Genomic DNA, 26,418 nt, shown 5'->3' with positions numbered 1-26,418 from the left:
CTTTTGCAGAAAAGCATCCTGCCAATCTAGACGCGCTTTTCCGAAAATGCTTTTAACAGAAAAGTTTTCCGTTAAAAGCATTTCCGGAAAATCATGCCAGTGTAGACGTAGCCTTGAAGTGTTTGGCTTCTTTCTATATGCACAGTCAAAACTCTGAGGACAGAGGCAATTTCCAGAGACTGCCAGCAAAACTGATGCTGGTGAGGATGAGGGGCATTCTATTAGAGGGTCCAGAAATACTGAGATTTCATATGAATCACCAAAAACTTTACACGTGGATCGGTGAGACTCCAAAGGATTAATTGAACTAAAGGTCGGTGACTGGAGAGTCTCCTAATCAAATTAACTGTTCCTCTATTCCACCGCTCTAACATCATGCATCGTCTGCAATATACCCACTTGCTATCCCCAAACTGTTTATCCTAAGCCATATGGTACAGCTGCTGGTGTTTTGCCAGGCAGAATCTGTTTGTATTTCACCCCTGGAATACAGATTGATTTAGTAAGTCAGTGATTATCCTTTATTAAAAGCTGGGGGGGGAAAGCTTCAATGCGCATGTGGTTTGGAGTAAGAGGTCGGACTTGTTAACAAAGGCAGTTGCTGACTTTCCAGACCTGCTTCTACTCCCTAAAAGGATTCTGTTCTCTATAGCATCCTCTATTGTCTGGACGCCAGAGGGCAGCGTGCTGTAGCAGAGAAGATCGCGTACACATTAATCCCTGCACGGCAAGAGGAAATACTTGTGCTAGCTGCCAATCTCTAGACCCCCTCTGGATAACTAATTTTGTGCCTAGACTCAGAGCTGCCAACAAATGCAGCGTTTTCATATCTTAAACTATTCTCCACTCCAGTGAGCGCAATTCCCGATCTGATTTCCATTTGCAAAATCAGGCCATTTATTGCACAATTATCAATATTCTCATTTGAAAGATTACTAAGTTGCAGTTGACTTGCATTTAGATGGAAAATGAGCTCCACTTTACAACCAATATTTTGCTACAGGACTTGGCCATGCAGAAACCACTGACTGTATATACGGTGCTGAGACTTTCAAAAGGTTAGGAGAGCTTTGATTCTGCCTGAATACTTATTTGGCTCTTAACCAAACTCATCTAAGCCTCTCCGGTCAAATTCTGCAATGATACAAACTGGGACCTTGGAATTTGTAAACCGGTCAGAAAACAGATGTTACCGTATATTCCGGCGTACAAGACGACCTCTGATGTTAAAAAACATCCCCCAAAAATCGGGGGTCGTCTTGTACGCCGGATGCCCCGCCGCCGGAGCCCCTCCGCGGCTTTGAAAGCCTCGGGGGAAGCCGGCGGCGGGGCATCCCAGGCGCGCATGGGCTGCCCCCCCGCCGGAGCCCCTCCGCGGCTTTGAAAGCCTCGGGGGAAGCCGGCGGGGGGGCATCCCAGGCGCGCATGGGCTGCCCCCCCGCCGGAGCCCCTCCGCGGCTTTGAAAGCCTCGGGGGAAGCCGGCGGGGGGGCATCCCAGGCGCGCATGGGCTGCCCCCCCGCCGGAGCCCCTCCGCGGCTTTGAAAGCCTCGGGGGAAGCCGGCGGGGGGGCATCCCAGGCGCGCATGGGCTGCCCCCCCGCCGGAGCCCCTCCGCGGCTTTGAAAGCCTCGGGGGAAGCCGGCGGGGGGGCATCCCAGGCGCGCATGGGCTGCCCCCCCGCCGGAGCCCCTCCGCGGCTTTGAAAGCCTCGGGGGAAGCCGGCGGGGGGGCATCCCAGGCGCGCATGGGCTGCCCCCCCGCCGGAGCCCCTCCGCGGCTTTGAAAGCCTCGGGGGAAGCCGGCGGGGGGGCATCCCAGGCGCGCATGGGCTGCCCCCCCGCCGGAGCCCCTCCGCGGCTTTGAAAGCCTCGGGGGAAGCCGGCGGGGGGGCATCCCAGGCGCGCATGGGCTGCCCCCCCGCCGGAGCCCCTCCGCGCCGCCGCGGAGGGGCTCCGGCGGGGGGGCAGCCCATGCGCGCCTGGGATGCCCCGCCGCCGGCTTCCCCCGAGGCTTTCAAAGCCGCGGAGGGGCTCCGGCGGGAGGCAGCCCAGGCGCTCCTGGTGGCTTTGCTCCCGGTGCCTCTGGTCTGCTGGGGACCATCTCCAGCAGACCAGGGACACCGGGAGCAAAGGAGGCGGAGGGGCGCTGGGGTATAAGATGAAACCCTATCTTTTAATTAAAAAGATAGGGGGTCGTCTTATACACCCAGTCGCCCTATACGCCGGAAAATACGGTATGTGCTTTGTCATTTAGCATCCAGTGGGTGTGAAAAATTAGCATTGAAGAGGTAGATGAAAGGCTCTAACAAGAAAATCAACTAACAGCAAGGTGTAATGCAAAGCAGGGACACACACGCAGAGAATAATTTTAGGACTAGACTGTAATTTGAAATACAACCCTAAATTCTACCTAACTTCCCGAGTTCTCTAGCAACTTTAGATTTATCCTGATATAACTGAAGCCAGACTTTGGTCCCAAAAGAAACAGCCTCCTCTTGTCTGCTTTACCTGTGACACACACAGTCTACCTCAGTGTGTAACCTGCACATGCGTTGCACCCCCACTGTTGCTCACCCATTCATAACGATCTGGAAAACTTTTGTTTCAAAGGTCCCAATTTCAGGCTTCGGTGTTTCTTTAGCAATAAAGATTGACAGCAGCTGCCCTCCTTGTACTGCCCTGGATTTTTGTGATGGGGAAGCAGATCCATAGACCAAAGCCAGGAAATAAAAGTACAAGGGGAAATGATTCCCCACTTGTTTGCTGTAACAGAAGTTTACAAACAAACGTGTAATCTGCTGTGGTTGTTACAAACGTAAACTAGTTGCTCTAAATCTGTCTCTGTTATTAATGGCAGCCAATTACTCACCCAAGTTACACATTTTCATATCTGTGGCAGACAAGGTGATCACAGTTTGATCAGCTAGGAATCCTCCTCCCCCATCCTCCCGCCCGCTCCTTTTGCTGTTTTCTAGTTGCCCCCAAACAGGCATAAACATTCTACAAGTCTATCTGGTGAACATTCCAAAATAGCCGCAGGAGCACTTTCAATGGAAATCCTCTTGTGAATATTTACTCGCACAAGGATATGCGGGGCTTCATCTTTCCCAGAAATGCCCCTGCCAATGCCATCATGTTCATCTGAATCGATTGGGGAATAAGCACAGAACAGGGAGTCACAAATACCAGGAATGCAGATCAGTAGTTTCTATGTGGAAGAATATTCACTAAGCCTGACGTTGACTTCTGTGCACATAGATGGGTCAGTGATTGTGCACCACATATGTCCCACATTAACATGACGTACAGCTGGCCGGCTGCAAAGGGGTGAATTTTACCCAGATGTTTTTTTCCCTTGTTGCTGTATTCTTGCAGCTCTACTTATGTCTCTGCTAATGGAGTTATAAATTATGTAAAGTAATAAATAACATCAGGTAGGGACACATGAAACCTAACCCAGGAATAGGTGAAGTATTTCAGTTTGGCTTCATTGCATAGCCAGAACTCCACATACCTCCCACTGTCTCTGCGGCCACTTGCGAATGCGATACAGCCCTCACTTTAACGTGATGAAAGGGGACAGAAGGGGACAAGAATCAACAAGATTTCAAATACTTGTAGGATTTCTCAAGACATGCATGAGGCATTTCTTCATCCACCCATTAGATTTATGATCAGAAACATCTGGGAAGTCTACGGGGCCTTGTACAAGCACAAGATACCAATCCCTGCCTAGCAGCTTGCAGGAAGTGGACCAACCGTGTTATATTGCTCCGTTGCCATCCTCCAATGCCCCAGACAGCTCTCAAATTCTGCAGCAAGTGGCAGTTTCAGGTAACTTTGTTTATATTCCCATCACCCGCACAATACAGTCTTGTGCAATATGTCTGTAATATTTTCTTGCTCTTTAGCCCTTTTCCACATGGCCAGAGAGAAATGGAAGAATCCCAAGCATTGTTACAGGCTGGGGACCAACTGGCTAAGCAGCAGTTCAGCAGAAAAGGACCTGGGGTTACAGTGGATGAGAAGCTGGATATGTAGCCAAGAAGGCTAATGGCATATGAAGGTGCATTAAGAGGAGCATTGCCAGCAGATCTAAAGAAGTGATTATTCCCCTTTATTCGGCTCTGGTGAGGACTCATCTGGAGTATTGTGTCCAGTTCTGGGTCACTATAAAAAGGGTGTGGATGCATTGGAGAGGGTCCAGTGGAGGGCAACCAAAATGATGAGGGGGCTGGAGTGCATGACCTACGAGGAGAGGCTGAGGGATTTGGCCTTATTTAGTCTGCAGAAGAGAAGAGTGAGGGGGGATTTGAGAGCAGCCTTCAACTTCCTGAAGGGAGGGTCCAAAGAGGAAGGAGAGGGGCTGTTCTCAGTGGTCACAGATGGCAGAATGAGGAGCAATGGTCTCAAGTTGCAGTGGGGGAGGTCTAGGTTGGAGATTAGGAAAACTCTTTCTCTAGGAGGATGAGGAAGCACTGGGATGGGCTCCTTAGGGAGGGGTGGAATCTCCATCCCTAGGCTATGTCTACACTCGAGGCTTCTTGTACAAGAACATCTTCCGCAAGAGAGCGTCCACACTGCCACTGGTGCTCTTGCGCAAGAACACAGCCACACTGCCATGTGCCAGCTATGCCTTGGCACAAGAGCGCCCATGGCAGTGTGGCACAAGAAAGTGCCGATGGCCAGTTTAGCCATAGGGCTCTCTTGCGCAAGAAACCCCTGCCAGCGTCCACACTGCCCTCTTGTGCAACAGCTCCTGCGCAAGAGAGCTTATGCCTGCTAGAAAACAGCGTAGCTCTTGCGCAAGAAGCCCTCCCTTACCGCGCCGTACTGTAAATTTCCTTGCACAAAAGCCGGTGGGCAGTGTGGACGCTCTGCAGATTCTTGCACAAGAACTACCGTACTTGTGCAAGAAGCCCCGAGTGTAGACATAGCCCTTGAGGTGTTTAAGTCCTGGCTTGACAAAGCCCTGGCTGGGTTGATTGAGTTGGGATTGGTCCTGCCTTGGGCAGGGGGCTGGACTAGATGCCTCTGACTGGGATTCTATGATTCTATGAAGCAGAGGTCTCCCTTCCTTGAGATATCAGTGCACCCCGAGCTCACTTAGCCTTGGTCCACTCTCCCGCATGCCCTTCTTGATTTTTCTTTTATACCCTTTCGCGGATGCTAATAGGCTCATCAGGATTGGCTAGTTAGCTGCATATCCCCAATCAGCCTGCTCTAGGGGAACCAATTGGGGCCACAGGAACTGACGGGGGCCTACCAGACAAGGGCCCTGGCTGCCACGTTAGGGAATGTGACAGTGCTGGAAGTGAAACATGATTCTAAGGAAATAGGGATTCCTTTCTGGAGACACGCCAAGGCTAGTTCAATGTTCCCGCTCATCTTTTCCATCCACGTGCGGAATAAATTTGTGTGCCCCCCAAGGCATGTGTGCATGTGCACCACCAGTGGAAAAGAAAACCTAGCTGCCGGTGCTCTGCTAATCAGCTGGGTGGCAATGGAATCTCACGAGTGCAGGGTCTGGGAGGGGGTTGTAACCTGGGGCAGGAGTGAGTGCAAGGTCTCAAAGGGGGCTGTGACCTGAGGAGGGGTATAGGAGGGGACGCAGTGACTGGGAAGATGTATGGGTGCTGGAGCAGGGGGTGTAGGTTTGGATTACATGGGGTAAGGATGCAGGAGGGAAGGAGAATGTCGGGGGATGGAGGGGCTGAGATGCCAGAGGCAGGCTGTAGCTGGGAGACCTTACCTAGGTGGCTCCCAGCCAGCAGCCCAGCAGGTTCCTTAACCAGGATCCCTGCCTTCCATGCCCCCGTACTGCTCACAGCAGCTACAGGGGCCATGTGAACCCGGGGGATGAAGGGGGAGGGGCACTTCATATGCTGCCTACCCTGCCAACAGTGAGCTGCTATTGGCCGGAAACGGGCCAATGAGAACTACTGGGGGCGGGAGCAGTGAGAGAAGCCTCTGCCCCCTTTCCTGGACTCTCAGCATTCACAGAAGCACGTGGTCCCGCAGCAGCCGGCTTCCCTGAGAGCCAAACGGGGGCGGGGCAGGCAGGGAGCCAGCTGAGGCTCTCGTGGGCCGGATCCTGCGGCTTCGCAGCCCGAATCCACCCTGCAGATCATATTTTGCCAAGCCCTGCTGTAGCCAGAGCAAACGCATTCTCTCTCCGTAAGTGGTCTAAGTGCCACCCCATGGGACCGTGCGCCCACACCCAGTAGGTGTGCGGGTTACTCGAGGGTGCAACAGGCCTTCCTGCCCCCAGCTGACGACAGTGGCGCCCCACATACTCTGCTCAAAGAAAACCCACTCAGACCAGCTTGCCAACAAGCCAGTCCTAGCAAGGCCTAGAAGAGCTTAGAGGAAACTCTGACCAATCCAGAGGACCAGAGCCAGTGAAGAAGGCCTGTCTCCATCTCTCTAGGGAAAGAGCCAGGGAAGATCAGCACAGAGAAGTCCTGTGGCGTTAGCACCGAACCCCAAGGCTGGCATTTGAGATTTTGTTCTTTCTGCAACGCCTCAGGCAGACAAATTGCAAGGGGTTAGTCTCTCAACAGCCGGGTGACAAAATGAAGAACAGGCCACTCTGCTCCAACAGACGAACGTGGAGAAGGCCTGCAGAGCCACATTTGGACCCGGGGTGTGGGGGGAGGGGAGGGAAAGGAGCATGACAGAGCAGCCCCCCACCCCTACCACAGTGACAAATCTGAACAGGTTGTTTAACAGTAACAGGGTTCCTGCCTAATGACCACGCAGAGGGTGACGCATTAGTGCACCAATACAATTTGCCGAACAACTGCGATCCTGCAGTTGTCAGCTAGGAAGACATATACCCTGGCTGCTTCACTGCAAAGAGAGAATTCGGATAAAACCCAACAGGCACCATGCACCTCTCGCACAAACCACACACACAACGGCCACCGAAGTCAACAGGAATCCTTCCCTTGATTGGCTGGGCACAGGTTCAGGCTCTAGGCCAGGAGGAACGCCACTGGACTGGATGCAAATACACTGGGGTCAGTGAAAGCAGTATCAGGTCCGGCCTTTTCATGCAAATAAAATGCAAGAAATGATACCTGGTTCAGGATTCCTGGACAGGACTTCAGTCAGGGTGGAATTGGTGCAGGGAATCAATAGGCCACCTAAGATAGGGAAACAAAAAAAGAGAGAGAGGCAAATAATTTAACATAAAATGTGGCTAGCCCTGCTCCTCCAAACAACTTTGCATCGCATGGCTTGTGATCACTCTCACCCCCTTTTCAATACACACGTGGAGGTTGTTTTTTTTTTTTTAACCAGGGAAGCTGTTTCATAATGCAAAAAACAAAAACAAAACACACCCCTATTTTTTACAATGATAGAGAAGCAGCCGTGTTAGTCTGGTCTAGCTGAAACAAAAGACAGGACTATGCAGCACTTTAAAGACTAACACGATGGTTTATTAGGTGATGAGCTTCTGTGGGCCAGACCCACTTCCTCAGGTCAATTTGTGGAAAAAAATTGGCACGACCATATATACCGAAGTGATACAATAAAAAAAAAAAGCGAACACATATAAAATTGACAAATTCAATTTTAGAACGGGGAAAGGAAAGGTGAGTGTCTGTGAGGTAATGATATGATACAACAATCTGAAATACAGTAGACTTCCGATAATCCAGAACCTATGGGACTTAGGTGGTGCCGGATTATCAAATATGCCGGACTATCAGGAGGTACTATAAAATGGTTATATATATACACACTGTATATATTATATACTGTATAAAAAGTGTTCTTAACCCTTCTATTGTACATACTGTATACAGTGTACTGTAATGTTTTAGTTTTTTTAAGCCTTTTTTACCCTTTTTGCTCAGTTCAGCTGCTGCCGCTGTTACCTTGTAACTCATTTTTTGCCGAAGCTCAGTCACTAGGCTCTTGCCATTTTGATGCCGGACTATCAGGAGTGCTGGACTATTGGATGCCGGATTATTGGAATTTTACTGTACTCAGTTCCCAGAAAGGTACATTTTAAAACAAAAATGCCACCTATTTTGTATAAAATCCAAAGCTTTGCTTAAATAGCAAACTTTTTGAATATTAATAAAAGGTGATTCATGAATATAAGTATTTACATCTGAAGTTACAACTATCCATCTAATAGATCATCAAGCACCTTTACCCCATTTTTCTGCATGCCTCTGCTCTTCCTAAGTTCTTCCAAGGCTAGAAGTGAAAGAACCAGAAGAAAGACTGTTTCCATATTATTTTTAATCTGACCAACACCAGAGAATATCAGGAATATTGTAAGAGGAGTTTAAATAAACCATCCAGAACGTCAGGAGCTTAAGGCCCATTTACGGTAAGGCCCATCTACATATTCTGGAAATGTAAGTGGGTGTCCATGTAGGATAGGAAGCAATGGGCTTAATTGCAACAAGGAAGGTTTGGGTTGGGCATCAAGAAAAACTTCCTACCTGTCAGGTGGTTAAACACTGGAATAAATTGCCTAGGGAGGTTGTGGAATCTAAGAGCAGGTTGGATAGACATCTATCAGGGATGATCTAGATCAGTGGTTCACAAACTTTTCGGCATCACACCCCCTTTTAGATTTTTGAGAAACCCTCATGCCCCCCAATAGCAGCAAAACTTGTTATGCAAAACAAAAAAGGGGGGGGGGAAGACTGACCGGGGCCAAAAAACAAAAGTAGCAGCATAACTTGAGGGGTGAGGGGTTGGGTTGCCTCACGCCCCCTCTGGAATTTCTTCACGCCCCCCCCCCCAGGGGGGCACACACCCCAGTTTGGGAACCTATGATCTAGATGATGCTTGGTCCTGCCATGAGGGCAGGGGACTGGACTTGATGATCTCTCGAGGTCCCTTCTGGTTCTAGTGTTCTATGATTCTATGATTCTCCTGTGTTGCCAGAGTACAAACGGGCTGTAGTGTTCCTGAGAAAGAAGGTCTGGATTCTTAACCCAAATGATTGTCTCACATTTTACATAACTTCCCATTGCTAACGTCATGTCTCTGTAGCTAGTTTCCCCCTGCTGGTCCATAACGCCCAAGGAACGGCCCTGCCCTCCGTCATGGTGGCTGCCGAAAAATCTATCAGTGTTTAGCAAGCCCAATGTGGCCAGCTCACGGTTTGATCACAAGTTTGACAATATTCGTTCAAGGTGTTTCATACATCCCCAGTGTGCTCTGGAGGCAAGCAATTAGAAGAAAATCTCAGCTTCCTGAAAATAAAAAAGTTTCCAAACTTCATGGTTACAGAGAAAAGCCTTCAAACATGACCCAAGTGCACTTCTAAAGAAGCTGGGGGGGGGGGGTGGAATTTAAGAACAACAAGAAAAAAACCCATACAAATTATAATTTTAAAAAATACCTCATGATTTTTAGTTCCTGATTCATGATTTTTTTTATGTGGCTGTGGTTGGCAATCCTGCAAACCCCTTTGATTTATGCCACGTGCCCAGGGAAGTCATGCCTACCCTGTGAGTCCTTCTGCAAAAATGAGATGCTAGGTTTTGTAAAAGGTCTGGAAGCGAATGTGACTTCCCCATTCATAATGGCTATTGGAAAGATTTATTTGTCAGCGAATCTACGGAAAGAAAAAGTTATTGCACAATACGAAACCTCCTTTTAAAATATGGCAAATGTTTTTTGAAATTCTACAAAGAATGCTTAAAGATAAATATTTATGGGTTTTGATGAACTGCAGGACTGTGTTAATGAAATCAAGACTTCAGAAATGTGCTTGAACTGTCCTTTACCCAACATGAGTAAGACGTCAGTGAAAATTTTACTATTCAAAGAGGCAATTTATATAACGCTCTGATGGCAGAGAGATCGCGCATGGTGCTGAATCACATACGTAACTCTTTGCTTTGCCGGGTGGAAGCATGCCAACAAAATCCCGTTGGCTCTTTCAGTTCTACTTGCCCATTCTGAACAGCACCACTTGTACGGTAATCAGGCACATTCTTGTTAACAGTACACATAAGCAGGTGGCACCTGGGTTCAGGTTAACCCGAATGAATAAAGGGTTAACCTGAGCTCAGTTTCCCCTTCCCTGGGTGCCTAAGGGAAGGACTATTCGTCAATTGTTGAGGACTCCGATGCGGATGAGACACAAACGGTACGTCTACACTGGCACGTGATGGACAAAATTTTTGTGGCTCATGGGTGCTTAACTCCCCATCCTCTCCCTCCATGAACACCACCCAAGTGAAAACGTGAATACCGCTTTGAGTTAGTTTGTTGGCAAACATCCTGACAAACAGCATTCACACGTTTTTAAAGGCTAAGTGGCATCGAGACAGCCTTGTCACGAGCACCTGCACCACGTAGATATACCCAAAAACCCTACAACCCTGGGTTGAGAGAAGTTCCATTGCTTCTCCTCTCAGGAACCTCCCTCCCGATTGCCAGCATTTGGCTTCTCTTGACCCCGTCCAACTGTCTGCAAAGACAAACACTGTCTCCAACTCAAGGATGGAGAAGCTAGAAGCTCTGGGAAGCTTAATTCCTTAACGTTCCAACAAAAGCACTTTGAGATTCGCAGATGGAAAGCGCTGTGAGTGCAAAACAGCATCAAGTCCAGTTTCCAAACCGTCGTTCCGGTAGATTTCAGGGCCAGGATTCTTCCCTAGACACCATGAGCGTCCCACCCAGTAAGATATATTCCAGAAATTCAATATAAATCTCCTTCGCATTAAATGATACTCCCCTAGTCCAAATAAACCAGATAGGAAGCGGCTGCCTCTGATTGTAAAACACCTGCATTTCAAAAGAGACTAAACAGAGAAACGGCTCATCCCAAGAAAACACTTGTCTTACTTGACACACGGCATCCCATTTGCAGTCTCTCTTAGAACTGTCTTAGAATGGGAGCTTGTGTACTTTAATAGGCAACCCATCCATTCTTAAAATGGCAGCGAAATTATCCACTGCCGGCCACCGACCCCATTGAAATGATGAGCTAGTGAGATAAAAAGCATATGGTGGCAAATGTGAACACGACAGCTTTTTAGAATGGGAGGTAGGCCACTAAGGGTATGTCTAGACTACATGCCTGTGGTGACAGAGGCATGTAGATTAGGCTACCCGGCATAGGGAAATGAAGCCGCAATTTAAATAATCGCCACTTCATTTAAATTTAAATGGCTGCCACGCTCTGCCGACCAACTGATGATCAGCTGTTTGTCGGCAGATCGGGGCAGTCTAGACGCGCCGCGGTCGACAAGGAAGCCTTTGTCGACCGGCGCAGGTAAACCTGGTTTCACGAGGCATATCCACACCGGTTGACAAAGGCTTCCTTGTCGACCACGGCACGTCTAGACTGCCCCGATCTGCCGACAAACAGCTGATCATCAGTTGGTCAGCAGAGCGGGGCAACCATTAAATTTAAATGAAGCGGCAATTATTTAAATCGCAGCTTCATTTCCCTATGCCAGGTAGCCTAATCTACATGCCTCTGTCGCCAGAGGCATGTCGTCTAGACATACCCTAATAGACAGCACCTCTTCCAAATCCATCTTCCGAACAGATCGGACCTCGCAAAAATCCAAGCTCCACCCAAGCAAAATGTAGGTCAGCAGCCACTCACAGGAACAGATATATTTTTTGCTGGCACATCCAAAGGGGTTTTTGACAAATGGGGTGTTTTACACAGGAAATGGCAGCTGCTGCCTTTCGCAACCCAATACTTCTTTGAAGGTCAAAGAGCCAGAAATCTTGCTCCGAAGAGTCTTTAAAAGCAGTTGAGGGAAAAAGCCTGGCTTTATCCTTATAAAAAAAAGAAAGAAATCCTGCAGCATACCCCAGTGACAATAGGTGCTCAAGTGTTTAAAAAAGGAGCATTACTGCTGGCTTATATACAGGAGAAAATGAGGCAGAGAGAGGTGACGCGACCAGCCTAACTTTGCCAATCAGGTCAGTGACAGAGCCAAGCACAGCACCCACATTTTTGTATCCCCAAAACCAGGCTCCACCCGAGCCACGATGCTTTTCCAGCCACTCCCTAAGCTGGAATGAGTCAGGGCCTGTCTACACTAGGAAATTATTTCAAAATAAGAACTCCTGAAATAATAATTTCAAAATAGCACATCCACATTGCGGGGGAGCCTCGAAATGAGTCCAAGGCAGGCTCCATTATTGTGGATGCGCTACCTTGATTTAGAGCCCCAGCAAGCCCTGGGGAGTAATTCGTTTGAATTACTCTGGGGAGTCGTGATTTGGCAATAGCAGCACCGAAGCGTCCACACAACTGCTATTTTGAAATACCTATTTTGAAACTAGCGTTATTCCTCGTGGAAAGCAGGAGTTGCTATTGCGAAATAACTGGCCTGTTATTTCAAAATAACAGGCTTGGTAGTGGGGATGTTCTTCTTGTGATTTGGAGACAACTCCCCAGTGTAGACCAGAGCTCAGAGGGCTGCAATAAAGTACTATTTTTAATGGAGGTCAGCAAAGGTCAATTCCTGTGGCTCCACATTGACACGGGACGTGTTTTGTGGGAGGGAAGCTGCAGTCCCTTCCCAGTTGTCTGGGGCTCAGTTCCAGGACACGGTATCCTTTCACTCAGTTGAATTTTGTGGTGATGATAGAGCTGAATGCAACTTATTTGACAAGACTAAGGGGGAGTTTTTTGGAGGGGGAGTGATGGAAAAATGCAGTTTTGTCAAGGATCAGGAGGCTGGAAACTTACTGGTTCTGACGTTTTCAGTGGGAACGTTTCTGAAGGCCAGGGCCGACTCAGCGGTCACGTCCAGAGACAGACCCAGCTGAACTGAAAACCTGACCTTTCCGAGCCCAAAACGGCAATTTCAACTCAACTGAGGTCCATGAAACCGTTCGAAAGGTGTCAGGTTTGTGCCAATGGGAACAAAAGCAAATGTCAAAACCTCAAAAGCAGTTGCAAAATTGACCTGTCGCCCTCTAGCGTTGACCAAACGCTGGGACACTGCAGACGAAGGAACCAGAAGTGCTGCTGGTGTACTTGATGTCAACCCTCCCCCATTCCCTCCCCCCACACACACACCCTTTCTCCTGGTCCTCGAACAAGTTCAAGCTTGTTGCAAAGGTTATGGGCTAGGGCTAGTGTGGGGGTGAAGATGGGGGGGGGGGAGGCAGGGAGCCAGATGCAGACTATTACTTAATCTAAGGCTAATATGCCTCCCCTCCATCACTCTTGTACCTCTCCGGCCTGACCCTGTCGCAGTACATGTGCACGTTGAGGGACAGCAGCCTGAGAGGTGAAAGCTCCCAGTAGCGCCGCGTCCTGTGGCACCTCCTGCAAGCCTGGGTCCAGTCCGAATTCAACTGAGCTGTTCGCACGGTGGGGGAGTTTATGAGACACTCTAAACGCGCCAGGCCTGGGGAGAACGAGACCAACCCAGCCAACGGAACGGTCTCCGTGTTTCTTGACCTTTTCACGCTGGTGACCCTCTTCAGGCTTACAAAAAAATTGCAACCCCTTACCGTAAGCTTCAGCCCTGCTACCCTTTCTACCTGCCCTGCTTGCCCCCTCCCCAATATTGGCCCTGCACTCGCATCTCCCCTCAGCCAGTGGCTCTCAAAGTGTGGTCCATGGATCACATCTGTGACCATCTTGCAGGTGGGCTGCGGGCTTGGGGTTCGCCCCCCCCCCCCCCAGCAGGGAGCCTGCGCTGGCCCTCCAGCCCTGCCTCTCCTCCCTCTGTGAGAATGGAGCACCAGCTTCCCGCTGCTGGGGAGTGGTGAGGCTGACGGGCCAGATCCTGCTTGTGGAGAAAGGAAGCAGCTCTGGGCACTGCTGCTTCGCTTCCCCCCAGCAAGGGGAACAGCAGCACAGGAAACTGCTCGCCTGGAGGCTTTCCCAGCTGCTCCCGTTTGCTGGAATCAATGGGAGCAGCTAGGGGTGATGCCTGAAGCAGCAAGAGGCCTGGAGGCAGGTAAGCGCCTCCCTCATGCCCTGCACCACCATCAACCTCCCGCACCCCCTTCAGGCTGACACCTCACCCCCCCCCCCCCGCACCCACCACACTCCTGCACTCTCCCTCCCTCCCACCACCTTCAGCCTGCTCCTGCACCTACCTCCTGGCCAGACCACGCCCCTCCACCCCCACCAGACATTTTGTCAGCATGGGTGGCTGGCGGTCCATGGAAAGATTTGCATTGGGCAGGGTGGGTGACGGGCCAAAAAGTTTGAGAACCACTGTCCTAAGCCCATCCCATGATACCCTCCCCAGTTTGAGAAACACAATTACAGGGTACTGGGCCTGACACTTTGGCATGCCACAATTGTTAACAACAAGTCGTCAAACGCTGCCCACATGATGCAATCCTGCCTGCCACAAGTTCCAAAGAACAAAGCAGCACTTTTTTTTTTTTTGAAAAATAAGATACATGTTTTATGCCAGTTTTGGACAGGGGTTTATATTCATGTCACTGCATTCCCACAAACCCTTAGGCTGTGTCTACACTGCACCCCTTTTCCGGAAAAGGGATGCAGATGAGATGTCAGAATTGCAAATGCAGCAGGGATTTACATCTCCCCCGCTCCATTTGAATGAACATGGCTGCCACTTTTTTCCGGCTCAGGGCTTTGCCCAGAAAAAAGCGCCAGTCTAGAATGGGAATCTTTTGGAAAATAAAGCCTTTTCCGAAAGGTCCCTTATTCCTGATTTTAAGAGGAATAAGGGACCTTTTGGAAAAGGCTTTATTTTCTGAAAGATCCCTGTTTAGGCTGGCGCTTTTTTCCGGCAAAGCCCCGAACCGGAAAAAAGCGGCAGCCATGTTCATGCAAATGGGGCAGGGAAAATTTAAATCCCCACTGCATTTGCAATTCCGACTTGTCTCATCTGCATCCCTTTTCCAGAAAAGGGGGCCAGTGTAGACACAGCCTTAGTGCCAGTGGAAAGTCCAGATTAATTAGGGAAAAATCGAGGCTAGGTTTATGGCATTGGAAAAAGTTCAGAAAAAGGCAACAAAAATGATTAGGGGTTTAGAACGGATCCCGTATGAAGAGAAATTAAAAAGACTAGGACTTTTCAGCTTAGAAAAGAGAAGACTAAGGGGGGATATGATAGAGGTCTATAAAATCATGACTGGCATGGAAAGAGAGAACAAGGAAAAGTTATTTACTTATTCCACAATACAAGAACTAGGAGTCACCCAATGAAATGAATAGGCAGCAGGTTTAACACAAACAAAAGGAAATTTTTCTTCACTCAGTGCACAGTCAACCTGTGGAACTCCTTGCCAGAGGATGTGGTGAAGGCTAGGACTTTAAAAGGGTTCAAAAAAGAGCTAGAGAGATTTATGGAGGTTAGGTCCATCAATGACTATTAGCCAGGATTGGTAGGAATGGTGTCCCCAGCCTCAGGGCCGGCCCGAGCCATTCGTGCGCCCCGGGAGCGTGGCGCCACCCCTGGGAGTGTGACGCAGGCGTGGCCCTGGCCCCGGGTGCAGGGCGCATACGCGGCCCCGCCCCCGGGTGCGCAGCGCATGTGTGGCCCCGCCCCCAGGCACCCCGGTGCATGCACGGTGCTGCCCCCACCTGGTCTGGCAGCCCCGCATGACGCCCCCTACAATGGGGTGCCCCAGGCGGTAGCCCGGTTATCCCGTAGCATGGGCCGGCTCTGCCTAGCCTCCATTTTGCTGGAGGTGGGTGACAGGGGAGGGATCACGTGAGGATTACCTTTTGTGATCCCTCCCTCTGGAGCATCTGGCACTGGCCACTGTTGGCAGACAGGATACTGAGCTAGATAGACCTTTGGTTTGACCCGGTGTGACCGTTCTTATTCAGGAGATTCCACAACACTAGCAGTAGACATATAAGGACAGGTGTCGACTAATTATTTTTCACGTGAAGTCAACGCATCAAAACCAAAGCAGTCCGTGAAAGAGAGACAGGCTCAGCCTATTTCCCAGCTCAAACACTTCAGGAAAACGTTTTGAAATTCTCAAAATGAAATGTGTTGGAAATGAACATTTCCAATTTTCCTGTTCAAAACTACTTTTATTCAAAATGTAAGCTAATTAGACTGCAGCAAAAGTTCCAAGAAGGTCAAAATCCAAACAAACACATTGAAATTATCTCACCAAAACATTTCAATTGTCTTGAAAGGAAAATAAACTGGGTTTTTTAGTTTGCCAACAGTTTTGAGATTTTGACATGTCATCCCAATTCAAGAAGGGAAAAATGTCAAACTTGCAAATGTGGATACAGGACATGAAAACCTTTTCCTGCCCAGTTCCATGCAAGTACTCTACCCTGTAGAGAAATATTAGTAGGGAATATTGGACTCAATTCATTCCTTGATGATAGTCCTTAGCAATAGTCCCACAATATAAGAACTAGGAGTCACCAAATGAAATTAATAGACAGCAGGCTTAAAACGAACAAAAGGAAGTTCTTCTTCACTCAGTGCACAGTCAACCTGTGGAACTCCTTGCCAGAGGATGTTGTGAAGACCAGGACTTAACAGGGTACAAAAAAGAGCTAGATAGATTCCTGGAGGTTAGGTCCATCAATGGCTATTAGCCAGGATGAGTAGCAATGGTGTCCCTAGCCTCTGTTCGTCTGGAAATGAGTGACAAGAGAGGGATCACGGAAAGATTACCTGTTGCAATCCCTCCTTCTGGGGCATCTGGCATTGGCCACTGTGGGCAGACAGGATCCTGGGCTAGATAGACCATCGGTCTGACCCAGTATGGTCGTTCTTATAGAGATCATGGTAGCACAATCGTTCCTCCGCTGGCTCTCACCACCTCCAGAGTGCGCCAGCGGCCATGGGAAGGAGAAATGGCTAGCAGGCTTAGCCAATCACATCTGCAGCTTCTGCCAGTAACTCTCCCACCACGCTCCCGCAAGAAATGAAAGCTGCTCTCTCTCATCTAAACCCACAGACATGCCCAGACAGGTACATTCCACCTGTGTCTAACCATGCTCCCGATACTCCAGCAAGCCTAAGGGACTTGTATTCCGAGCAATGGGAGTCCAAGAATCAACATCCCCCCTTGCCCTCAAAACTAGCTGACTGTCACCCTTATGGCGAGGTGTTCGTAGGGGGAATATTTGTCGGAGGCATGTACAACAGTTTTGGCACATCATATTTTGTGTTTGAGATGAAGCAACCTGCCGGAGATGAAGTCACCCGAAGCGGACGGGGTCTCTGCTAACTCACTCAGCACTGAGATCAGTCCAAATCTTTCAACCCAACCCAGCTCTGGGATTATGGTCAGAGCCAGCTGTGGGTCTGAGTTTTTTCAAAATCAAGAGCATCCCCAGGAAAAGATTGTGAAGAGGGAACCCTCGGGGCCGGGTTGAACGTTAATTGAACACGCTGATTATGAAAACAGCCACACACAAAAACCCACCCTGGGACTTTATAGGAGAAAAAGAAAGGGCACAAGATGTTATCCATTAGCGAGGAGCTATTCTGCTCATGGGAATGTCTCATGAAAAGTGGAACCCAATTTCTGGATTGGACAAGTACTATATATACTATAAATACCTTATTAGCCAGGAAAGGAATTTGTTAATCGATAAGGACTAGAGACTGAGTTTTATATTCTCCTTTTACCTGTAGCCTTCTGCTTTCTAACTATTTTCACTGGCTTTTATTTGAATCTTCATCTCAAGCTTTGTTAAACTTCAGTTTGCTTTCCTCTGTGCTTGCCTGGGTGCTGTGTGTTGACCTGCAGGGAGGCGAGTAAACTGGGCTCACTGTTTCCACCGAGGCAGCAGATCAGTGCGTGTTATGGGTGTCCAGTGGACAACGGCCGGGGCACCCGAGCGTAACAAGATGGGATGTGCAAACTGCTCATTTGCACAAGCAAACAGCAGGGCATGCAGAGTTGGGAATGGAGAAATGGTGTTGCCTTCAGCTGACAAGTGTCAAAGATGTCGGTATTGGGAAGACCATCTGCACCCCCATCAGGTGAACCTCTGAAAGCAGCCCTGTGGCGATAAAAGCCAAGGCCGGGGGGAGGGGGGCTCTGCCCAGCGGTGAGGACACAGGCAAATCCCTAGCATAAAGGAAAGTCCTGGACAAACAAACAAGTCATGGATATGCAGGTCCTGAGTAACTCTTCTGGGATCCCAGCCCCATAGATTTTGTGGGCCTCCATAGGCTCCGAGGCTGAGGCCAAAATGAGGAGTTCAGTGTGCAGGAGGGGAGGGGAGCAGGGTCTGAGTGGGAGGTGAGGTGTGGGAGGGGGCAGGGGATTGAGGTGCTTGCCTCATGCAGCTCCCAGAGGGAACGCATGGTTCCACACAGCTCTGTGCTTGCAGGCATCGCCTCCCACCATTCCCATTGGCTGCGATTCCTGGCCAATGGGAGCAGCAGGGGTGGAGCCTGCAGTTGAGTGCTGCTAGTAGCAACACACATGGCTCCAACAAGGGCGGGGGGAGAAGAGGGGAAACGTCAGCATGCAGATCAGCTCCCCCACCACCATCAGCCAAGCCAAGACGCAGCATGTAGGGGCTTCAGTGGCCATATCCCAGGGCCTCGAGCTAAGGAGGCCCCCTTTAGCCCTGGGTTGCAGCCCCTTTCATAATCCAGCTCTGTGGATATAGTGAAATGTTTACCTCTGACAAACCTACAGCCCTCACACCTTCACCTCTCTTAGGAGGCAATCATGTGATCCTCCCAGTCTCAGACTGGGCTCTGAGTTGCAGCCCCTTATAATTCACCACAAATACCTCAGTCCGCCTGACTTGGCGCTGACACTGGCAGTTCTGTTCTCTCCCGGCGGGGACAGAGGTAACCGGGCCCCTCAAAGCAAATGTTACTTATTTAGAGAAAAGAACGTCTTAAAAACAATAAACCCAACGGTACACATGCCTGCCCGTGCCATCGCACAGCCTCCTTTCTGTTCAAGGGCATAAAAGTAGGCACTGAACTGACAAAACAGTGGGACAGCTCACACGCTTGCTCCAACTTTGTTTCCGACAGTTTTCACCTTCGTGCCTCTTGTGGCATCAAAGTCGGGTAAGGAAAACATGGCTCCAAGAGTAGCAACTGGCACTCACCTACCACAATCTGTCTCAGTGGTCACCCACCAGTCGATCGGGATCTACCAGTAGATTTTGGAGCCTCTGATGGGTGATCCTGACTGGTTTGGCCTGGAAGCAGGGGCGGCCTGTGGCTATAAGCCAACTTGGCCGTCGCCTAGGGCACCGCCTTCAACAGTGCCCGATGATGAGATCATGGGGCGCCCAATGATGTCACCCCATTGACGGCCATGCACGTGGGGGCGCCGATCGTGCGTTCCGCCTGGGGCGCCAGCTGCCGCAGCCCGCCTCAGGCCACACCTGCCTGGAAGCTATCAAGCGCTGATACTTCAGTTGCCCCTCCACCTACTGTCATGCTTCTCCTGCCCTCTGCCTTGGAGTTGCCCCCTGGGAGCCTCCTGATTACTGTGCAGGGTGTGGGAGAGGGAAGAGGGGGGGTGCTGATGTCAGGGTGTCCCTCCTCCCCCCACTCCTGTGCCCTATCTCCACCCAGAGAGAAGGGGATGGAGGGAGCTGGGCACACACTGTGTGTGTGCGCGTCAGTCTCACAAACACACACCGTCCTTTACTCTCACTCCTGACCCAACACACCCGTGGGGGGTTATTGTTACTCCTTTTACTGCTTCCAAAGCGGGATATTTTGGGGTTTAGACTGGTCTGTGCATTTCATCACTTTCATTTCTCTCTTACGCTTACATTGAATTCTTTGAGGGCTGAGTTCTAAAATGCCCAAACTGTCGGGGCTGGAGTCATTATCTCAGTGGTAATTGTGGCTCCTGGACGTGGCTGGCATGTCCCTGCAGCCCCTGAGAAAGGCAGAGCAGGGCGTCACCACATGCTGTCCTTGCCTGCAGACACTGCTCCTGCAGCTCCCTTTGACCAATAATGGGGAACCGTGGCCAGTACAAGCTGTGGGCTCAGTGCTTGTGGATGAGGGGCAGCACATGGCACCATGGAGCCATTGCTGTACATGCCAGCTGCTCTCAGGACTGGTGCAGGGCCAAGGCAGGGGTAAGTTGCCTTAACCCCAATGCTCCACCATCCAAAACCCATCTCAGTTAAATGGGGCCCAGCCAAACCCGCTTCCTGAACCCGTCCCAGCCCTGAACCTACTCTTGCCCCAGCTGTGAGTTCCGCCTGCACCCAAAAACCCCTCCTGGACCCCAATCTCCTACCCTGGGCTGGACCCCAAACCCCTCCCACACTCCAAACCCCTTGGCCCAAGACCAGAGCCTGCGCCTCAACCCCCTACCCCAGCCTGATGAAAGTGAGTGAGGATGGGAGAAGAACGGGGAGGGAGTGAACAGGGTGAGGCCACGGAGAAGGGTTGGAGCAGGGGCAGGGACCCAAAGAAAGGGCAGGAAGGAAGCAGGGCAAGGATAGTTGGGTATGAGGTAGATCTTACATTGCACTTCAATTGAAAAAGTGATCTTGTGGTTAAAAAGGTTGGAGACCCCTGATTCTATGTGAAAAACAAAAGAACTCCCAAGCTGAGAACACCACGCAACAGCCCAGCAAATCTGAAGGCAGATCATTAAGCAGTTAAATCTGATTTCCTGTGTTTCACAGGGACTTTTATTTTTTCCCATTTGCATCAACTTTATGTCCACATTTTTGTTTTTATTGTACATTTCACCCCCACCTCCTCCGCCCGGTATCATGCCAGAGATCGTAATCACCCTGTATTCGCTCAATTCTCTCAAAAGTCAAATAAAGAGCATTTCTAGGCATCACCATTGCATGTGAAGGATGCATCCCTTTAAAATTAACAACTTCAAATTAATAAGCTAGTAAAACTTACAATGACCTGGCCTTACAGAAAACACTGGTTCGCTTTTCTTTTTTTGTTGCTAGCATGGCAAAGTGGCAGTGAACAGAGAGACATTTAAGTATCAAATATTCCATTTCAATTTTCAGCTCTAAGGGGAAAAAAAACCCTCCTTTCCTAAAAGGACACTTCTTGGAGCCAGGTTTTTACTGAATGGTCAGCCCATAATTACATGTTGATTAGGCAGTCTACAAAGGCTCAGTCTTCATGCAAAGATATGTCAGTCTAATATTTCCGTCTCACTGTCGAGATGGCATTCCTAGGTATTTATGGGTGCTACTACGTTACAACTGGAACTTAATCTTATCAGATTTGGCCTGCACATTTCTTTCATGCCCTCTAACAGAAACCCCGCCTCTCTCCAGCGGCAGGAACGCAAGCCGCTTAGACTACGGACACACTGCAAACGTACACTGTGACTCCCAAACATTCTTCTGGGGGAGGAAATTGAGCCAATGTCTGTGCTCTACATGGACTCACCCTTCCGGACAAGCTGGATCTTCTCCGGTATGTTATGGGTTCACATTTTGGAAATCGAGAGTCTTGGAACAAACGTGCTGCGCTACTAAGATTTTTGAAGCCTATTCCCAAAGCCAGCCAAAACCCACACACACTCTACTCTTGTTCTCACCCACTTCCTTTGTTCACTTTTAATAATACGCTGCCCTTACCTGGCCCTCAACAGTTGCTACGTATGTCATAATTTAATGATATAGGCTTTGCAGCACCTGAGAGGTACACATGGGTGGTGGGTAATGGAGGCAAGGGAAGGCATTGCCTTCCCAAAACTGCCTCCGCTGCCCAGCGGGAGCTGGGACCACGGCACAGCAGCCCAGCTCCCTGGGGGCCAGGGAAGGCAGGGGCCGTGGTGCAGCAGGCCTAGCCCTCAGCTGGGATTGGATGGGGCTTGGCTGAGGGCGGGGGGTTGTTGAAGGGGCATGGTCTTGGGGGAAGAGACATGGCTTCAGGCAGGAGAGGTGGGGCTTCCCCAGCTGGGCTGTCCCCCATTGCCCATGGAGGTCCATATTATGCCCATTTTAAGGATGGGAAAACTGAGGCTCAGAAACAATCTCTCGCACAGCCATTTGAAGAGTGAGGAACAGGACTGAGGGGTGAGATCCTGGCCATACTGACACCAGTGAAGCGTTGACTGTTCATGTCCACAGAGGCAGAATTTTACTTGAGCTTTCTTAGTATCCGGCCCTGTGCATCAGTACTGAGACCATCCTCCCTCCCTGGTCACCAGCATAATCTTTCCTCAGAGAGGATGGGATTTTTGCTCTCTAGAAAGTCAGAGTTCACAGCCAAACTACCTAGTCTGACCTCCAGTATATCACCAGCCACCACGTGTACACAAAGTCCAACAATGGAAACGAGACCAAAGTAAACGAGAGGGAGCCTTGAAGTAAACGTTGCCAGCTCTACTCTAGACCCCACAGCTCGGCTTAAGGGATGCAACTCCAGCTGCACAGAAAACATAGCTGGAGTTGGCTTGCCTTAAGCCATGCTTGGTGGCGTCCCCACAGTGGGAGGCCAAACACTCCCATCTGCTTCCCTTACACCTCACAAGATCAGGAGTATTGGACACTGGTTGCGAGGCACTCTCTGAGTTCAATTTAGCAAGTCTTAACTAGACCCACTAAATCGAACTCCGGAAGATTGATCGCAGCAGTGTCACTCTTCTGCAGAGTGAAGACGTGACCATTGTCTGAAGGAAATGCAGGTCCACAACATTGGTATAGGCTTAGCAAAAAATTCATATAAGAACAGCAATACTGGGTCAGACCAGAGGTCCGTCTAGCTCAGTGTCCTGTCTGCCAACAGTGGCCAACACCAGGTGCTTCAAAAAGACTGAACAGAACAGAACTTATACTTGGGCAGACTTCAGAGAAAGGGAACTTTGGACATGATACCATAGGCAGCATGAATGTGTGCACGGTCTGAGTTCACTAGGGAGAGCTTTGCCTCGGTTTCTCACGAAAAAAGCAATTGCTTCCACTTGTGTCTTAGAGCAGTTTCAGCGCTCCCCGGCTGCTAGACTCCACAAGACCAATGTGCTAGCGAGCTGCACTTTCCAAAGCAAACCCTGGAAATAACGAGGGGTCACCAAGTGAAATGAATAGGCAGCAGATTTAAAACAAACAAAAGGAAGTGTTTCTTCACACAATGCATGGTCGACCTGTGGAACTCCTTGGTCGACCTGTGGAACTCCTTGCCAGAGGATGTGGTGAAGACCAGGGCTTTTGCAGACTTCAAAAAAGAACTAGATAAATTCATGGAGGTTAGGCCCATCAACGGCTCTTAGCCAGGATAGGTAGGAATGGTGTCCCTAGCCTCTGTTTGTCAGGGGCTGGAATGGGATGATTGGAGAGGAATCACTTGATTCCCTGTTCTGTTCACTCTCTCTGGGACACCTGGGATTGGCCACTGTCAGCAGACAGGACACTGGGCTAAATGGACCTTTGGTCTGACCCAGTCTGGTCATTTTTATGTGCTTATGTTAACTGCATCAAGTGACCTTTAATTCACAGTGACTTAGATGGACTAAAATTAATAATAATAACAATATTGCCTATCTCCTAGAACTGGAAGGGACCTTGAAAGGTCATTGAGTCCAGTCCCCTGCCTTCACAGCAGGACAAAGTACCATCCCTAACAAATTTTTGCCCCAAATGGCCTGCACAAGGATTGAACTCTCAACGTTGGGTTTAGTAGGCCAATGCTCAAACCACTGAGCTATCCCTCCCCCAATTGATAGTGCTACTTTTCAGAAAGTCTACCATGGCCATAAAGAAGTTTGCAAAGGTGCCACAGGGCCAACAAAGCAACCTTCCACAGAATGAAACCCTGCCTCCTAAGTCCCAAGGTATTTAGGTGCTTAATGAGGCAACTGGATACCAGCTAGAATTTTCAGTAGTGCCTAACTCCCCTGGGGAGTCCTTAATTCCAGTTAGGTGTGTGGCTTCCACTTTGGTGTGTGGCCAGATGGTCTGAAGATTAAAGCTTTCTGTAAGCAGATACAATTGTAAAAGGTGGGTGGCAAGTTTATTTTCTCTCAGCCTAAGGCACTTTTACCACAGCCTGAAAGAATTCGTTAAACTATTCATTTGTAACCAATCAAGGTGTTTCACTTCAGTGCAGTCTGAAACAATTGAAACTATGACAACAACCAGAGTGAAAGCTGGGGACATGCTAATGAAGAAAAAAAAGATTGAATTAAATAAAATGCTTAGTTCTTAAGGGATCTGCTCCAACCCCCATTAACATTTTTTATGGGAGCCTTTCCTTTGATGGGGTTTGGATCAGCCCCAGAAAGCTTTTCAGCCATGGAGCTCTCAGATTTTACAAAGAGAAAAGGTCATTTCAGTCCCATTTTATAAAAGGAGAAACTGAGGCACCAGCAGCTGAAGTGACTGGTGTAAGATCACACACACCAGATCATCAGCAGGACTGGGAAGAGAACCCAAACCTCCTAGCTTTCAGCCCACTGCCTTATCTGATGGATCACCCTGTCTGCCAACCAGAAGAGGGAACGTGGGAACAGGACTGGGTGAATCAACCATGTTTTACGCATGTGAAACAGATCACGTGTTTTGTTGGATACAACCCCTCACCCACCCACCCCCTTTCTTCACTAGCAACAATAGTGGGTGTGGAGGTATTTTCATTTTCTTTTATTGCTATACAAAGCAGACCCTCTCCAGGGTGACAGCAAAGAAACAAAAGGTAAGCGTGGTACATACCGGAGCCATGGCGTAATTATGTAAGTCTAAGAAAGCGACCATCCTAAATTAGATTTACAGTGACACAAGAGGAGGAAAACAAAAGGAGGATAATGTACGCATCTGGCAACGATAAAACTTAAGAGGCTCACCAAGTCCACTTGCCAACATTTGAAAGCTAGAGAGATGGACACCTTGAAACCACATCAAAACACACAGGCCCGAGAGGGTGTCTTGTAGGGACAGAACGGAAAAATGTTTTGCTAAGAAAGCAGAGACTATTCCTCTGAAACAGGGTCACAGTTGTCTGTGCGCTGAGACTTCACAACCCCGGGGCCAAAGGTTTGGCACCAAATAGCATTTTCAGACAATAGCTAATGGAGAAACTGGAGATGTTCAGCAATTTGGAGGCAACCCATTAAAACGTGGGACACGTCCAGCAAGATAACATCCCTTAAACAAACAGAAGATTAAAACACACACACGCATGCACCAGTAAATTGCAGACCAGTGAGCTAAATGCCAGAGGTATGAACCAAGGATATGAGTGGGGACCAAGGACTACAGACATCAAACCATTCCCACAGAAGGGCTTTTCAGTTGCTCTCTCACTCCAGTTCCAACATAGGGCAGATCTGTAAAACAGAGGGTAATACACACCCCCAGAGCTTTCAATCCCTTGTTGGGCTAAGAGGATTTTTTTACACCGTAGGTGGAACATCAGCAAGATCTGTTAAACAAGTTCCATGCTGCACCCCCGAGGGGCTGCCGGATTCTCGGTAAACGCTGGTGCCACGCAATTGGGTTCCATAGCCGGGAAGGCATGCTACGTTCCAGGAGGCAGGTTCATGCAAGATGGGCCAGAAAACAAGGCGGTACATTTGCTTTTTTGAGCTAGGCCCAAGTGGTGTGAACAGTTGGGGACATACCAGGGGACATCACAGAAAGCCCAAGCAGCCCAGAAGAGAAGAAGTTCCCGGCTCTGCCTGTGTCTCGATGACGGGTTATTAACAAAGAAACCAGACCACAGTCTCAGAGAGCTTCAATGGCAGCACCATGCCAGCTTGCTCAGAAATCCTTCCCGTGGGTGCAGCACACGGGTCCCGCTCCTAAAGGCCTTCAAGCCACCGCCACGAGCAGAAGGCCAGGCACAGTGCTCTCATCTCCGTTCATCTCTTGTGCTCTCTGCAGCCTCCCTCTCACTGGCCAGGTCTCTCAAGGAGCTGAGACAGCAGTAGGCTGGTACGCGTGTGGGAGGAGGAAGGGTTTGAAACCCCCCTGGACCATTCTCCATTCCATGGCTTAGGCGTCCTCCTTCAGTCACTGCAGCCGACACGTCCGACTTCTCTGTCCGAGCCTTACGGCCTGGTTTTCAGAGGTTCCGAGCACTGGAAATTTCCACCGGGACAGACATCTGGCCCTACCCAGCCCCTATACCAGGGGTGTCACGATGAGTGGGCCTTGGCTCACCCACTTTGCATCCAGCCCCACCCCTCTCCTCATGCCCCAACGTTTCTCCCGCTCCACCAGCCCACCCAGCTGGGGAGCAGGAGGAGCAGGGTTAGGGCTTACCCCACCCCACCTTGGCACTCCACCAGGCTGGGACCTGCACTCGAATGCCGGTGCTGGGTTGGAGAGGCCGGCAGGTGACAAAACAGGGCAAGCCCCTGTGTGTAGAACCCACTCTCTGGTGCATCCCAGGGTCCCTTGGCCAGCGTGTCCATTCCCCTCCCCCTAGCCAGTTATGGGGGGAGGTGGCCCCATCCCTCCTGTCTCGCTCCCACTGAGCCCCACCATTGCCCATCCATGTAAAGTGGGGCCCACCTGGCTACACCACTGCCCTCTGCTCTAGCAGCCTATGGGGACGGTGACAG

General features: G+C 49.8%; 1 protein-coding gene across 2 annotated transcripts in view; it reads right to left on the bottom strand.

The window, feature by feature from the left end:
• The window catches only part of ZNF469 (zinc finger protein 469), a 545,453-nt gene that overhangs the window by 478,571 nt on the left and 40,464 nt on the right, over window positions 1–26,418 (bottom strand). For both annotated transcript variants that reach the window (XM_075939905.2, XM_075939908.2), the window contains exon 2: window positions 7,083–7,148. The gene's annotated coding sequence lies outside the window, so the exon portion shown is untranslated. The remainder of the gene's footprint in view (window positions 1–7,082; window positions 7,149–26,418) is intronic.

This window comes from Pelodiscus sinensis, chromosome 12 (genome assembly GCF_052426305.1).
Source record: "Pelodiscus sinensis isolate ZL-2025 chromosome 12, ASM5242630v1, whole genome shotgun sequence".
Lineage (NCBI taxonomy): Eukaryota > Metazoa > Chordata > Testudines > Trionychidae > Pelodiscus > Pelodiscus sinensis.
This window is presented reverse-complemented; position numbering and strand designations above follow the sequence as displayed.